This window comes from Phyllobates terribilis, unplaced genomic scaffold (assembly GCF_046119375.1).
Source record: "Phyllobates terribilis strain yellow unplaced genomic scaffold, ASM4611937v1 Scaffold_8__6_contigs__length_399053987, whole genome shotgun sequence".
NCBI lineage: Eukaryota > Metazoa > Chordata > Amphibia > Anura > Dendrobatidae > Phyllobates > Phyllobates terribilis.
Window position 1 is genome coordinate 219,029,311 of NW_027362768.1, and position 13,390 is coordinate 219,042,700.

The window sequence follows — 13,390 nt, forward strand, 5'->3', positions numbered from 1 at the left end:
TTAGCGTCAGGACAACTAGGGTTAGCGTCAGGACAACTAGGGTTAGCGTCAGGACAACTAGGGCTGGCGGCACGACAACTAGGGTTAGCGTCAGGACAACTAGGGTTAGCGTCACGACAACTAGGGTTAGCGTCAGGACAACTAGGGTTAGCGTGAGGACAACTAGGGTTAGCGTCAGGACAACTAGGGTTAGCGTCACAACTAGGGTTAGCGTCAGGACAACTAGGGTTAGCGTCACGACAACTAGGGTTAGCGTCAGGACAACTAGGGTTAGCGTCAGGACAACTAGGGTTAGCGTCAGGACAACTAGGGTTAGCGTCACGACAACTGGGGTTAGCGTCAGGACAACTAGGGTTAGCGTCACGACAACTAGGTTTAGCGTCAGGACAACTAGGGTTAGCGTCACGACAACTAAGGTTAGCGTCAGGACAACTAGGGTTAGCGTCAGGACAACTAGGGTTAGCGTCACGACAACTAGGGTTAGCGTGAGGACAACTAGGGTTAGCGTCAGGACAACTAGGGTTAGCGTCACGACAACTAGGGTTAGCGTCAGGACAACTAGGGTTAGCGTCACGACAACTGGGGTTAGCATCAGGACAACTAGGGTTAGCGCCAGGACAACTAGGGTTAGCACCAGGACAACTAAGGTTAGCGCCAGGACAACTAGGGTTAGCGCCAGGACAACTAGGGTTAGCGCCAGGACAACTAGGGTTAACGCCAGGACAACTAGGGTTAGCGCCAGGACAACTAGGGTTAGCACCAGGACAACTAGGGTTAGCGTCAGGACAAATAGGGTTAGCGCCAGGACAACTAGGGTTAGCGCCAGGACAACTAGGGTTAGCGTCAGGACAACTAGGGTTAGCGTCAGGACAACTAGGGTTAGCGTCAGAAGAACTAGGGTTAGCGTCAGGACAACTAGGGTTAGCGTCAGGACAACTAGGGTTAGCGTCAGGACAACTAGGGTTAGAGTCAGGACAACTAGGGTTAGCGTCAGGACAAGTAGGGTTAGCGTCAGGACAACTAGGGTTAGCGTCAGGACAAGTAGGGTTAGCGTCAGGACAACTAGGGTTAGCGTCAGGACAACTAGGGTTAGCGTCAGGACAACTAGGGTTAGCGTCACGACAACTAGGGTTAGCGTCAGGACAACTAGGGTTAGCGTCAGGACAACTAGGGTTAGCTTCACGAGAACTAGGGTTAGCGTCAGGACAACTAGGGTTAGCGTCAGGACAACTAGGGTTAGCATCAGGACAACTAGGGTTAGCGTCAGGACAACTAGGTTTAGCATCAGGACAACTAGGGTTAGCGTCAGGACAACTAGGGTTAGCGTCAGGACAACTAGGGTTAGCGTCAGGACAACTAGGGTTAGCGTCAGGACAACTAGGGTTAGCGTCAGGACAACTAGGGTTAGCGTCACGACAACTAGGGTTAGCGTCACGACAACTAGGGTTAGCGTCAGGACAACTAAGGTTAGCGTCAGGACAACTAGGGTTAGCGTCAGGACAACTAGGGTTAGCGTCAGGACAACTAGTGTTAGCGTCGGGACAACTAGGGTTAGCGTCAGGACAACTAGGGTTAGCGTCAGGACAACTAGGGTTAGCGTCAGGTCAACTAGAGTTAGCGTCACAACAACTAGGGTTAGCGTCAGGACAACTAGGGTTAGCGTCACGACAACTAGGGTTAGCGTCAGGACAACTAGGGTTAGCGTCAGGACAACTAGGGTTAGCGTCAGGACTACTAGGGTTAGCGTCAGGACAACTAGGGTTAGCGTCAGGACAACTAGGGTTAGCGTCAGGACAACTAGGGTTAGCGTCAGGACAACTAGGGTTAGCGTCAGGACAACTAGGGTTAGCGTCAGGACAACTAGGGTTAGCGTCACAACAACTAGGGTTAGCGTCAGGACAACTAGGGTTAGCGTCACGACAACTAGGGTTAGCGTCAGGACAACTAGGGTTAGCGTCACGACAACTAGGGTTATTGTCACGACAACTAGGGTTAGCGTCAGGACAGCTAGGGTTAGCGTCACGACAACTAGGGTTAGCGTCAGGACAACTAGGGTTAGCGTCAGGACAACTAGTGTTAGCGTCAGGACAACTAGGGTTAGCGTCAGGACAACTAGGGTTAGCGTCGGGACAACTAGGGTTAGCCTCGGGACAACTAGGGTTAGCGTCGGGACAACTAGGGTTAGCGTCTGGACAACTAGGGTTAGCGTCAGTACAACTAGGGTTAGCGTCAGGACAACTAGGGTTAGCGTCAGGACACTAGGGTTAGCGTCACGACAACTAGGGTTAGCGTCACGACAACTAGGGTTAGCGTCAGGACAACTAGGGTTAGCGTCAGGACAACTAGGGTTAGCGTCAGGACAACTAGGGTTAGCGTCACGACAACTAGGGTTAGCGTCAGGACAACTAGGGATAGCGTCAGGACAACTAGGGTTAGCGTCAGAACAACTAGGGTTAGCGTCAGGACAACTAGGGTTAGCTTCAGGACAACTAGGGTTAGCGTCAGGACAACTAGGGTTAGCGTCAGGACAACTAGGGTTAGCATCAGGACAACTAGGGTTAGCGTCAGGACAACTAGGTTTAGCATCAGGACAACTAGGGTTAGCGTCAGGACAACTAGGGTTAGCGTCACGACAACTAGGGTCAGCGTCAGGACAACTAGGGTTAGCATCACGACAACTAGGGTTAGCGTCAGGACAACTAGGGTTAGCGTCAGGACAACTAGGGTTAGCGTCAGGACAACTAGGGTTAGCGTGAGGACAACTAGGGTTAGCGTCAGGACAACTAGGGTTAGCGTCACAACTAGGGTTAGCGTCAGGACAACTAGGGTTAGCGTCACGACAACTAGGGTTAGCGTCAGGACAACTAGGGTTAGCGTCAGGACAACTAGGGTTAGCGTCAGGACAACTAGGGTTAGCGTCACGACAACTGGGGTTAGCGTCAGGACAACTAGGGTTAGCGTCACGACAACTAGGTTTAGCGTCAGGACAACTAGGGTTAGCGTCACGACAACTAAGGTTAGCGTCAGGACAACTAGGGTTAGCGTCAGGACAACTAGGGTTAGCGTCACGACAACTAGGGTTAGCGTCAGGACAAATAGGGTTAGCGTCAGGACAACTAGGGTTAGCGTCACGACAACTAGGGTTAGCGTCAGGACAACTAGGGTTAGCGTCACGACAACTAGGGTTAGCATCAGGACAACTAGGGTTAGCGCCAGGACAACTAGGGTTAGCACCAGGACAACTAAGGTTAGCGCCAGGACAACTAGGGTTAGCGCCAGGACAACTAGGGTTAGCGCCAGGACAACTAGGGTTAACGCCAGGACAACTAGGGTTAGCGCCAGGACAACTAGGGTTAGCACCAGGACAACTAGGGTTAGCGTCAGGACAAATAGGGTTAGCGCCAGGACAACTAGGGTTAGCGCCAGGACAACTAGGGTTAGCGTCAGGACAACTAGGGTTTGCGTCAGGACAACTAGGGTTAGCGTCAGAACAACTAGGGTTAGCGTCAGGACAACTAGGGTTAGCGTCAGGACAACTAGGGTTAGCGTCAGGACAACTAGGGTTAGAGTCAGGACAACTAGGGTTAGCGTCAGGACAAGTAGGGTTAGCGTCAGGACAACTAGGGTTAGCGTCAGGACAAGTAGGGTTAGCGTCAGGACAACTAGGGTTAGCGTCAGGACAACTAGGGTTAGCGTCAGGACAACTAGGGTTAGCGTCACGACAACTAGGGTTAGCGTCAGGACAACTAGGGTTAGCGTCAGGACAACTAGGGTTAGCGTCACGACAACTAGGGTTAGCGTCAGGACAACTAGGGTTAGCGTGAGGACAACTAGGGTTAGCGTCAGGACAACTAGGGTTAGCGTCACAACTAGGGTTAGCGTCAGGACAACTAGGGTTAGCGTCACGACAACTAGGGTTAGCGTCAGGACAACTAGGGTTAGCGTCAGGACAACTAGGGTTAGCGTCAGGACAACTAGGGTTAGCGTCACGACAACTGGGGTTAGCGTCAGGACAACTAGGGTTAGCGTCACGACAACTAGGTTTAGCGTCAGGACAACTAGGGTTAGCGTCACGACAACTAAGGTTAGCGTCAGGACAACTAGGGTTAGCGTCAGGACAACTAGGGTTAGCGTCACGACAACTAGGGTTAGCGTGAGGACAACTAGGGTTAGCGTCAGGACAACTAGGGTTAGCGTCACGACAACTAGGGTTAGCGTCAGGACAACTAGGGTTAGCGTCACGACAACTGGGGTTAGCATCAGGACAACTAGGGTTAGCGCCAGGACAACTAGGGTTAGCACCAGGACAACTAAGGTTAGCGCCAGGACAACTAGGGTTAGCGCCAGGACAACTAGGGTTAGCGCCAGGACAACTAGGGTTAACGCCAGGACAACTAGGGTTAGCGCCAGGACAACTAGGGTTAGCACCAGGACAACTAGGGTTAGCGTCAGGACAAATAGGGTTAGCGCCAGGACAACTAGGGTTAGCGCCAGGACAACTAGGGTTAGCGTCAGGACAACTAGGGTTAGCGTCAGGACAACTAGGGTTAGCGTCAGAAGAACTAGGGTTAGCGTCAGGACAACTAGGGTTAGCGTCAGGACAACTAGGGTTAGCGTCAGGACAACTAGGGTTAGAGTCAGGACAACTAGGGTTAGCGTCAGGACAAGTAGGGTTAGCGTCAGGACAACTAGGGTTAGCGTCAGGACAAGTAGGGTTAGCGTCAGGACAACTAGGGTTAGCGTCAGGACAACTAGGGTTAGCGTCAGGACAACTAGGGTTAGCGTCACGACAACTAGGGTTAGCGTCAGGACAACTAGGGTTAGCGTCAGGACAACTAGGGTTAGCGTCAGGACAACTAGGGTTAGCTTCACGAGAACTAGGGTTAGCGTCAGGACAACTAGGGTTAGCGTCAGGACAACTAGGTTTAGCATCAGGACAACTAGGGTTAGCGTCAGGACAACTAGGTTTAGCATCAGGACAACTAGGGTTAGCGTCAGGACAACTAGGGTTAGCGTCAGGACAACTAGGGTTAGCGTCAGGACAACTAGGGTTAGCGTCAGGACAACTAGGGTTAGCGTCACGACAACTAGGGTTAGCGTCACGACAACTAGGGTTAGCGTCAGGACAACTAAGGTTAGCGTCAGGACAACTAGGGTTAGCGTCAGGACAACTAGGGTTAGCGTCAGGACAACTAGTGTTAGCGTCGGGACAACTAGGGTTAGCGTCAGGACAACTAGGGTTAGCGTCAGGACAACTAGGGTTAGCGTCAGGACAACTAGAGTTAGCGTCACAACAACTAGGGTTAGCGTCAGGACAACTAGGGTTAGCGTCAGGACAACTAGGGTTAGCGTCAGGACAACTAGGGTTAGCGTCAGGACTACTAGGGTTAGCGTCAGGACAACTAGGGTTAGCGTCAGGACAACTAGGGTTAGCGTCAGGACAACTAGGGTTAGCGTCAGGACAACTAGTGTTAGCGTCGGGACAACTAGGGTTAGCGTCAGGACAACTAGGGTTAGCGTCAGGACAACTAGGGTTAGCGTCAGGACAACTAGAGTTAGCGTCACAACAACTAGGGTTAGCGTCAGGACAACTAGGGTTAGCGTCACGACAACTAGGGTTAGCGTCAGGACAACTAGGGTTAGCGTCAGGACAACTAGGGTTAGCGTCAGGACAACTAGGGTTAGCGTCAGGACAACTAGGGTTAGCGTCAGAACAACTAGGGTTAGCGTCACGACAACTAGGGTTAGCGTCACGACAACTAGGGTTAGCGTCACGACAACTAGGGTTAGCGTCAGGACAACTAGGGTTAGCGTCAGGACAACTAGGGTTAGCGTCAGGACAGCTAGGGTTAGCGTCAGGACAACTAGGGTTAGCTTCACGACAACTAGGGTTAGCGTCAGGACAACTAGGGTTAGCGTCAGGACAACTAGGGTTAGCATCAGGACAACTAGGGTTAGCGTCAGGACAACTAGGTTTAGCATCAGGACAACTAGGGTTAGCGTCAGGACAACTAGGGTTAGCGTCAGGACAACTAGGTTTAGCATCAGGACAACTAGGGTTAGCGTCAGGACAACTAGGGTTAGCGTCAGGACAACTAGGGTTAGCGTCAGGACAACTAGGGTTAGCTTCAGGACAACTAGGGTTAGCGTCAGGACAACTAGGGTTAGCGTCAAGACAACTAGGGTTAGCGTCAGGACAACTAGGTTTAGCATCAGGACAACTAGGGTTAGCGTCAGGACAACTAGGGTTAGCGTCACGACAACTAGGGTTAGCGTCACGACAACTAGGGTTAGCGTCAGGACAACTAGGGTTAGCGTCAGGACAACTAGGGTTAGCGTCAGGACAACTAGGGTTAGCGTCAGGACAACTAGGGTTAGCGTCACGACAACTAGGGTTAGCGTCAGGACAACTAGGGTTAGCGTCACGACAACTAGGGTTAGCGTCAGGACAACTAGGGTTAGCGTCAGGACAACTAGGGTTAGCATCACGACAACTAGGGTTAGCGTCAGGACAACTAGGGTTAGCGTCAGGACAACTAGGGTTAGCGTCAGGACAACTAGGGTTAGCGTCACGACAACTAGGGTTAGCGTCAGGACACCTAGGGTTAGCGTCACGACAACTAGGGTTAGCATCAGGACAACTAGGGTTAGCGTCAGTACAACTAGGGTTAGCGTCAGGACAACTAGGGTTAGCGTCAGAACAACTAGAGTTGGCGTCAGGACAACTAGGGTTAGCGTCACGACAACTAGGGTTAGCGTCAGGACAACTAGGGTTAGCATCAGGACAACTAGGGTTAGCGTCAGGACAAGTAGGGTAAGCGTCAGGACAACTAGGGTTAGCGTCACGACAACTAGGGTTAGCGTCAGGACAACTAGGGTTAGCGTCAGGACAACTAGGGTTAGCGTCAGGACAACTAGGGTTAGCGTCACAACTAGGGTTAGCGTCAGGACAACTAGGGTTAGCGTCACGACAACTAGGGTTAGCGTCAGGACAACTAGGGTTAGCGTCAGGACAACTAGGGTTAGCGTCAGGACAACTAGGGTTAGCGTCACGACAACTGGGGTTAGCGTCAGGACAACTAGGGTTAGCGTCACGACAACTAGGGTTAGCGTCAGGACAACTAGGGTTAGCGTCACGACAACTAAGGTTAGCGTCAGGACAACTAGGGTTAGCGTCAGGACAACTAGGGTTAGCGTCACGACAACTAGGGTTAGCGTGAGGACAACTAGGGTTAGCGTCAGGACAACTAGGGTTAGCGTCACGACAACTAGGGTTAGCGTCAGGACAACTAGGGTTAGCGTCACGACAACTAGGGTTAGCGTCAGGACAACTAGGGTTAGCGCCAGGACAACTAGGGTTAGCGCCAGGACAACTAAGGTTAGCGCCAGGACAACTAGGGTTAGCGCCAGGACAACTAGGGTTAGCGTCAGGACAACTAGGGTTAGCGTCACAACTAGGGTTAGCGTCAGGACAACTAGGGTTAGCGTCACGACAACTAGGGTTAGCGTCAGGACAACTAGGGTTAGCGTCAGGACAACTAGGTTTAGCGTCAGGACAACTAGGGTTAGCGTCACGACAACTGGGGTTAGCGTCAGGACAACTAGGGTTAGCGTCACGACAACTAGGGTTAGCGTCAGGACAACTAGGGTTAGCGTCACGACAACTAAGGTTAGCGTCAGGACAACTAGGGTTAGCGTCAGGACAACTAGGGTTAGCATCACGACAACTAGGGTTAGCGTGAGGACAACTAGGGTTAGCGTCAGGACAACTAGGGTTAGCGTCACGACAACTAGGGTTAGCGTCAGGACAACTAGGGTTAGCGTCACGACAACTAGGGTTAGCGTCAGGACAACTAGGGTTAGCGCCAGGACAACTAGGGTTAGCGCCAGGACAACTAAGGTTAGCGCCAGGACAACTAGGGTTAGCGCCAGGACAACTAGGGTTAGCGCCAGGACAACTAGGGTTAGCGCCAGGACAACTAGGGTTAGCGCCAGGACAACTAGGGTTAGCGTCAGGACAACTAGGGTTAGCGCCAGGACAACTAGGGTTAGCGCCAGGACAACTAGTGTTAGCGTAAGGACAACTAGGGTTAGCGTCAGGACAACTAGGGTTAGCGTCAGAACAACTAGGGTTAGCGTCAGGACAACTAGGGTTAGCGTCAGGACAACTAGGGTTAGAGTCAGGACAACTAGGGTTAGCGTCAGGACAAGTAGGGTTAGCGTCAGGACAACTAGGGTTAGCGTCAGGACAAGTAGGGTTAGCGTCAGGACAACTAGGGTTAGCGTCAGGACAACTAGGGTTAGCGTCAGGACAACTAGGGTTAGCGTCACAACTAGGGTTAGCGTCAGGACAACTAGGGTTAGCGTCACGACAACTAGGGTTAGCGTCAGGACAACTAGGAATAGCGTCAGGACAACTAGGGTTAGCGTCAGGACAACTAGGGTTAGCGTCACGACAACTAGGGTTAGCGTCAGGACAACTAGGGTTAGCGTCACGACAACTAGGGTTAGCGTCAGGACAACTAGGGTTAGCGTCACGACAACTAGGGTTAGCGTCAGGACAACTAGGGTTAGCGTCAGGACAACTAGGGTTAGCGTCACGACAACTAGGGTTAGCGTCAGGACAACTAGGGTTAGCGTCAGGACAACTAGGGTTAGCGTCACGACAACTAGGGTTAGCGTCAGGACAACTAGGGTTAGCGTCACGACAACTAGGGTTAGCGTCAGGACAACTAGGGTTAGCGTCACGACAACTAGTGTTAGCGTCACGACAACTAGGGTTAGCGTTAGGACAACTAGGGTTAGCGTCAGGACAACTAGGGTTAGCGTCAGGACAACTAGGTTTAGCGTCAGGACAACTAGGGTTAGCGTCAGGACAACTAGGGATAGCGTCAGGACAACTAGGGTTAGCGTCAGGACAACTAGGGTTAGCGTCAGGACAACTAGGGTTAGCGTCAGGACAACTAGGGTTAGCGTCAGGACAACTAGGGTTAGAGTCAGGACAACTAGGGTTAGCGTCACGACAACTGGGGTTAGCGTCAGGACAACTAGGGTTAGCGTCACGACAACTAGGGTTAGCGTCAGGACAACTAGGGTTAGCGTCACGACAACTAAGGTTAGCGTCAGGACAACTAGGGTTAGCGTCAGGACAACTAGGGTTAGCGTCACGACAACTAGGGTTAGCGTGAGGACAACTAGGGTTAGCGTCAGGACAACTAGGGTTAGCGTCACGACAACTAGGGTTAGCGTCAGGACAACTAGGGTTAGCGTCACGACAACTAGGGTTAGCGTCAGGACAACTAGGGTTAGCGCCAGGACAACTAGGGTTAGCGCCAGGACAACTAAGGTTAGCGCCAGGACAACTAGGGTTAGCGCCAGGACAACTAGGGTTAGCGTCAGGACAACTAGGGTTAGCGTCACAACTAGGGTTAGCGTCAGGACAACTAGGGTTAGCGTCACGACAACTAGGGTTAGCGTCAGGACAACTAGGGTTAGCGTCAGGACAACTAGGGTTAGCGTCAGGACAACTAGGGTTAGCGTCACGACAACTGGGGTTAGCGTCAGGACAACTAGGGTTAGCGTCACGACAACTAGGGTTAGCGTCAGGACAACTAGGGTTAGCGTCACTACAACTAAGGTTAGCGTCAGGACAACTAGGGTTAGCGTCAGGACAACTAGGGTTAGCATCACGACAACTAGGGTTAGCGTGAGGACAACTAGGGTTAGCGTCAGGACAACTAGGGTTAGCGTCACGACAACTAGGGTTAGCGTCAGGACAACTAGGGTTAGCGTCACGACAACTAGGGTTAGCGTCAGGACAACTAGGGTTAGCGCCAGGACAACTAGGGTTAGCGCCAGGACAACTAAGGTTAGCGCCAGGACAACTAGGGTTAGCGCCAGGACAACTAGGGTTAGCGCCAGGACAACTAGGGTTAGCGCCAGGACAACTAGGGTTAGCGCCAGGACAACTAGGGTTAGCACCAGGACAACTAGGGTTAACGTCAGGACAACTAGGGTTAGCGCCAGGACAACTAGGGTTAGCGCCAGGACAACTAGTGTTAGCGTAAGGACAACTAGGGTTAGCGTCAGGACAACTAGGGTTAGCGTCAGAACAACTAGGGATAGCGTCAGGACAACTAGGGTTAGCGTCAGGACAACTAGGGTTAGAGTCAGGACAACTAGGGTTAGCGTCAGGACAAGTAGGGTTAGCATCAGGACAACTAGGGTTAGCGTCAGGACAAGTAGGGTTAGCGTCAGGACAACTAGGGTTAGCGTCAGGACAACTAGGGTTAGCGTCAGGACAACTAGGGTTAGCGTCACAACTAGGGTTAGCGTCAGGACAACTAGGGTTAGCGTCACGACAACTAGGGTTAGCGTCAGGACAACTAGGAATAGCGTCAGGACAACTAGGGTTAGCGTCAGGACAACTAGGGTTAGCGTCACGACAACTAGGGTTAGCGTCAGGACAACTAGGGTTAGCGTCACGACAACTAGGGTTAGCGTCAGGACAACTAGGGTTAGCGTCACGACAACTAGGGTTAGCGTCAGGACAACTAGGGTTAGCGTCAGGACAACTAGGGTTAGCGTCAGGACAACTAGGGTTAGCGTCAGGACAACTAGGGTTAGCGTCAGGACAACTAGGGTTAGCGTCACGACAACTAGGGTTAGCGTCAGGACAACTAGGGTTAGCGTCACGACAACTAGGGTTAGCGTCAGGACAACTAGGGTTAGCGTCACGACAACTAGGTTTAGCGTCACGACAACTAGGGTTAGCGTTAGGACAACTAGGGTTAGCGTCAGGACAACTAGGGTTAGCGTCAGGACAACTAGGTTTAGCGTCAGGACAACTAGGGTTAGCGTCAGGACAACTAGGGATAGCGTCAGGACAACTAGGGTTAGCGTCAGGACAACTAGGGTTAGCGTCAGGACAACTAGGGTTAGCGTCAGGACAACTAGGGTTAGAGTCAGGACAACTAGGGTTAGCGTCAGGACAAGTAGGGTTAGCGTCAGGACAAGTAGGGTTAGCGTCAGGACAAGTAGGGTTAGCGTCAGGACAACTAGGGTTAGCGTCAGGACAACTAGGGTTAGCGTCAGGACAACTAGGGTTAGCGTCACAACTAGGGTTAGCGTCAGGACAACTAGGGTTAGCGTCACGACAACTTGGGTTAGCGTCAGGACAACTAGGGATAGCGTCAGGACAACTAGGGTTAGCATCAGGACAACTAGGGTTAGCGTCACGACAACTAGGGTTAGCGTCAGGACAACTAGGGTTAGCGTCACGACAACTAGGGTTAGCGTCAGGACAACTAGGGTTAGCGTCAGGACAACTAGGGTTAGCGTCAGGACAACTAGGGTTAGCGTCACGACAACTAGGGTTAGCGTCAGGACACCTAGGGTTAGCTTCACGACAACTAGGGTTAGCGTCAGGACAACTAGGGTTAGCGTCAGGACAACTAGGGTTAGCGTCAGGACAAATAGGGTTAGCGTCAGGACAACTAGGGTTGGCGTCAGGACAACAAGGGTTAGCGTCACGACAACTAGGGTTAGCTTCAGGACAACTAGGGTTAGCGTCAGGACAACTAGGGTTAGCATCAGGACAAGTAGGGTAAGCGTCAGGACAACTAGGGTTAGCGTCACGACAACTAGGGTTAGCGTCAGGACAACTAGGGTTAGCATCAGGACAACTAGGGTTAGCGTCACAACTAGGGTTAGCGTCAGGACAACTAGGGTTAGCGTCACGACAACTAGGGTTAGCGTCAGGACAACTAGGGTTAGCGTCAGGACAACTAGGGTTAGCGTCAGGACAACTAGGGTTAGCGTCACGACAACTGGGGTTAGCGTCAGGACAACTAGGGTTAGCGTCACGACAACTAGGGTTAGCGTCAGGACAACTAGGGTTAGCGTCACGACAACTAAGGTTAGCGTCAGGACAACTAGGGTTAGCGTCAGGACAACTAGGTTTAGCGTCAGGACAACTAGGGTTAGCGTCAGGACAACTAGGGATAGCGTCAGGACAACTAGGGTTAGCGTCAGGACAACTAGGGTTAGCGTCAGGACAACTAGGGTTAGCGTCAGGACAACTAGGGTTAGAGTCAGGACAACTAGGGTTAGCGTCAGGACAAGTAGGGTTAGCGTCAGGACAACTAGGGTTAGCGTCAGGACAAGTAGGGTTAGCGTCAGGACAACTAGGGTTAGCGTCAGGACAACTAGGGTTAGCGTCAGGACAACTAGGGTTAGCGTCACAACTAGGGTTAGCGTCAGGACAACTAGGGTTAGCGTCACGACAACTAGGGTTAGCGTCAGGACAACTAGGGATAGCGTCAGGACAACTAGGGTTAGCATCAGGACAACTAGGGTTAGCGTCACGACAACTAGGGTTAGCGTCAGGACAACTAGTGTTAGCGTCACGACAACTAGGGTTAGCGTCAGGACAACTAGGGTTAGCGTCAGGACAACTAGGGTTAGCGTCAGGACAACTAGGGTTAGCGTCACGACAACTAGGGTTAGCGTCAGGACACCTAGGGTTAGCGTCACGACAACTAGGGTTAGCGTCAGGACAACTAGGGTTAGCGTCAGGACAACTAGGGTTAGCGTCAGGACAAATAGGGTTAGCGTCAGGACAACTAGGGTTGGCGTCAGGACAACTAGGGTTAGCGTCACGACAACTAGGGTTAGCGTCAGGACAACTAGGGTTAGCGTCAAGACAACTAGGGTTAGCATCAGGACAAGTAGGGTAAGCGTCAGGACAACTAGGGTTAGCGTCACGACAACTAGGGTTAGCGTCAGGACAACTAGGGTTAGCATCAGGACAACTAGGGTTAGCGTCAGGACAACTAGGGTTAGCGTCACAACTAGGGTTAGCGTCAGGACAACTAGGGTTAGCGTCACGACAACTAGGGTTAGCGTCAGGACAACTAGGGTTAGCGTCAGGACAACTAGGGTTAGCGTCAGGACAACTAGGGTTAGCGTCACGACAACTGGGGTTAGCGTCAGGACAACTAGGGTTAGCGTCACGACAACTAGGGTTAGCGTCAGGACAACTAGGGTTAGCGTCACGACAACTAAGGTTAGCGTCAGGACAACTAGGGTTAGCGTCAGGACAACTAGGGTTAGCGTCACGACAACTAGGGTTAGCGTGAGGACAACTAGGGTTAGCGTCAGGACAACTAGGGTTAGAGTCACGACAACTAGGGTTAGCGTCAGGACAACTAGGGTTAGCGTCACGACAACTAGGGTTAGCATCAGGACAACTAGGGTTAGCGCCAGGACAACTAGGGTTAGCACCAGGACAACTAAGGTTAGCGCCAGGACAACTAGGGTTAGCGCCAGGACAACTAGTGTTAGCGCCAGGACAACTAGGGTTAGCGCCAGGACAACTAGGGTTAGCACC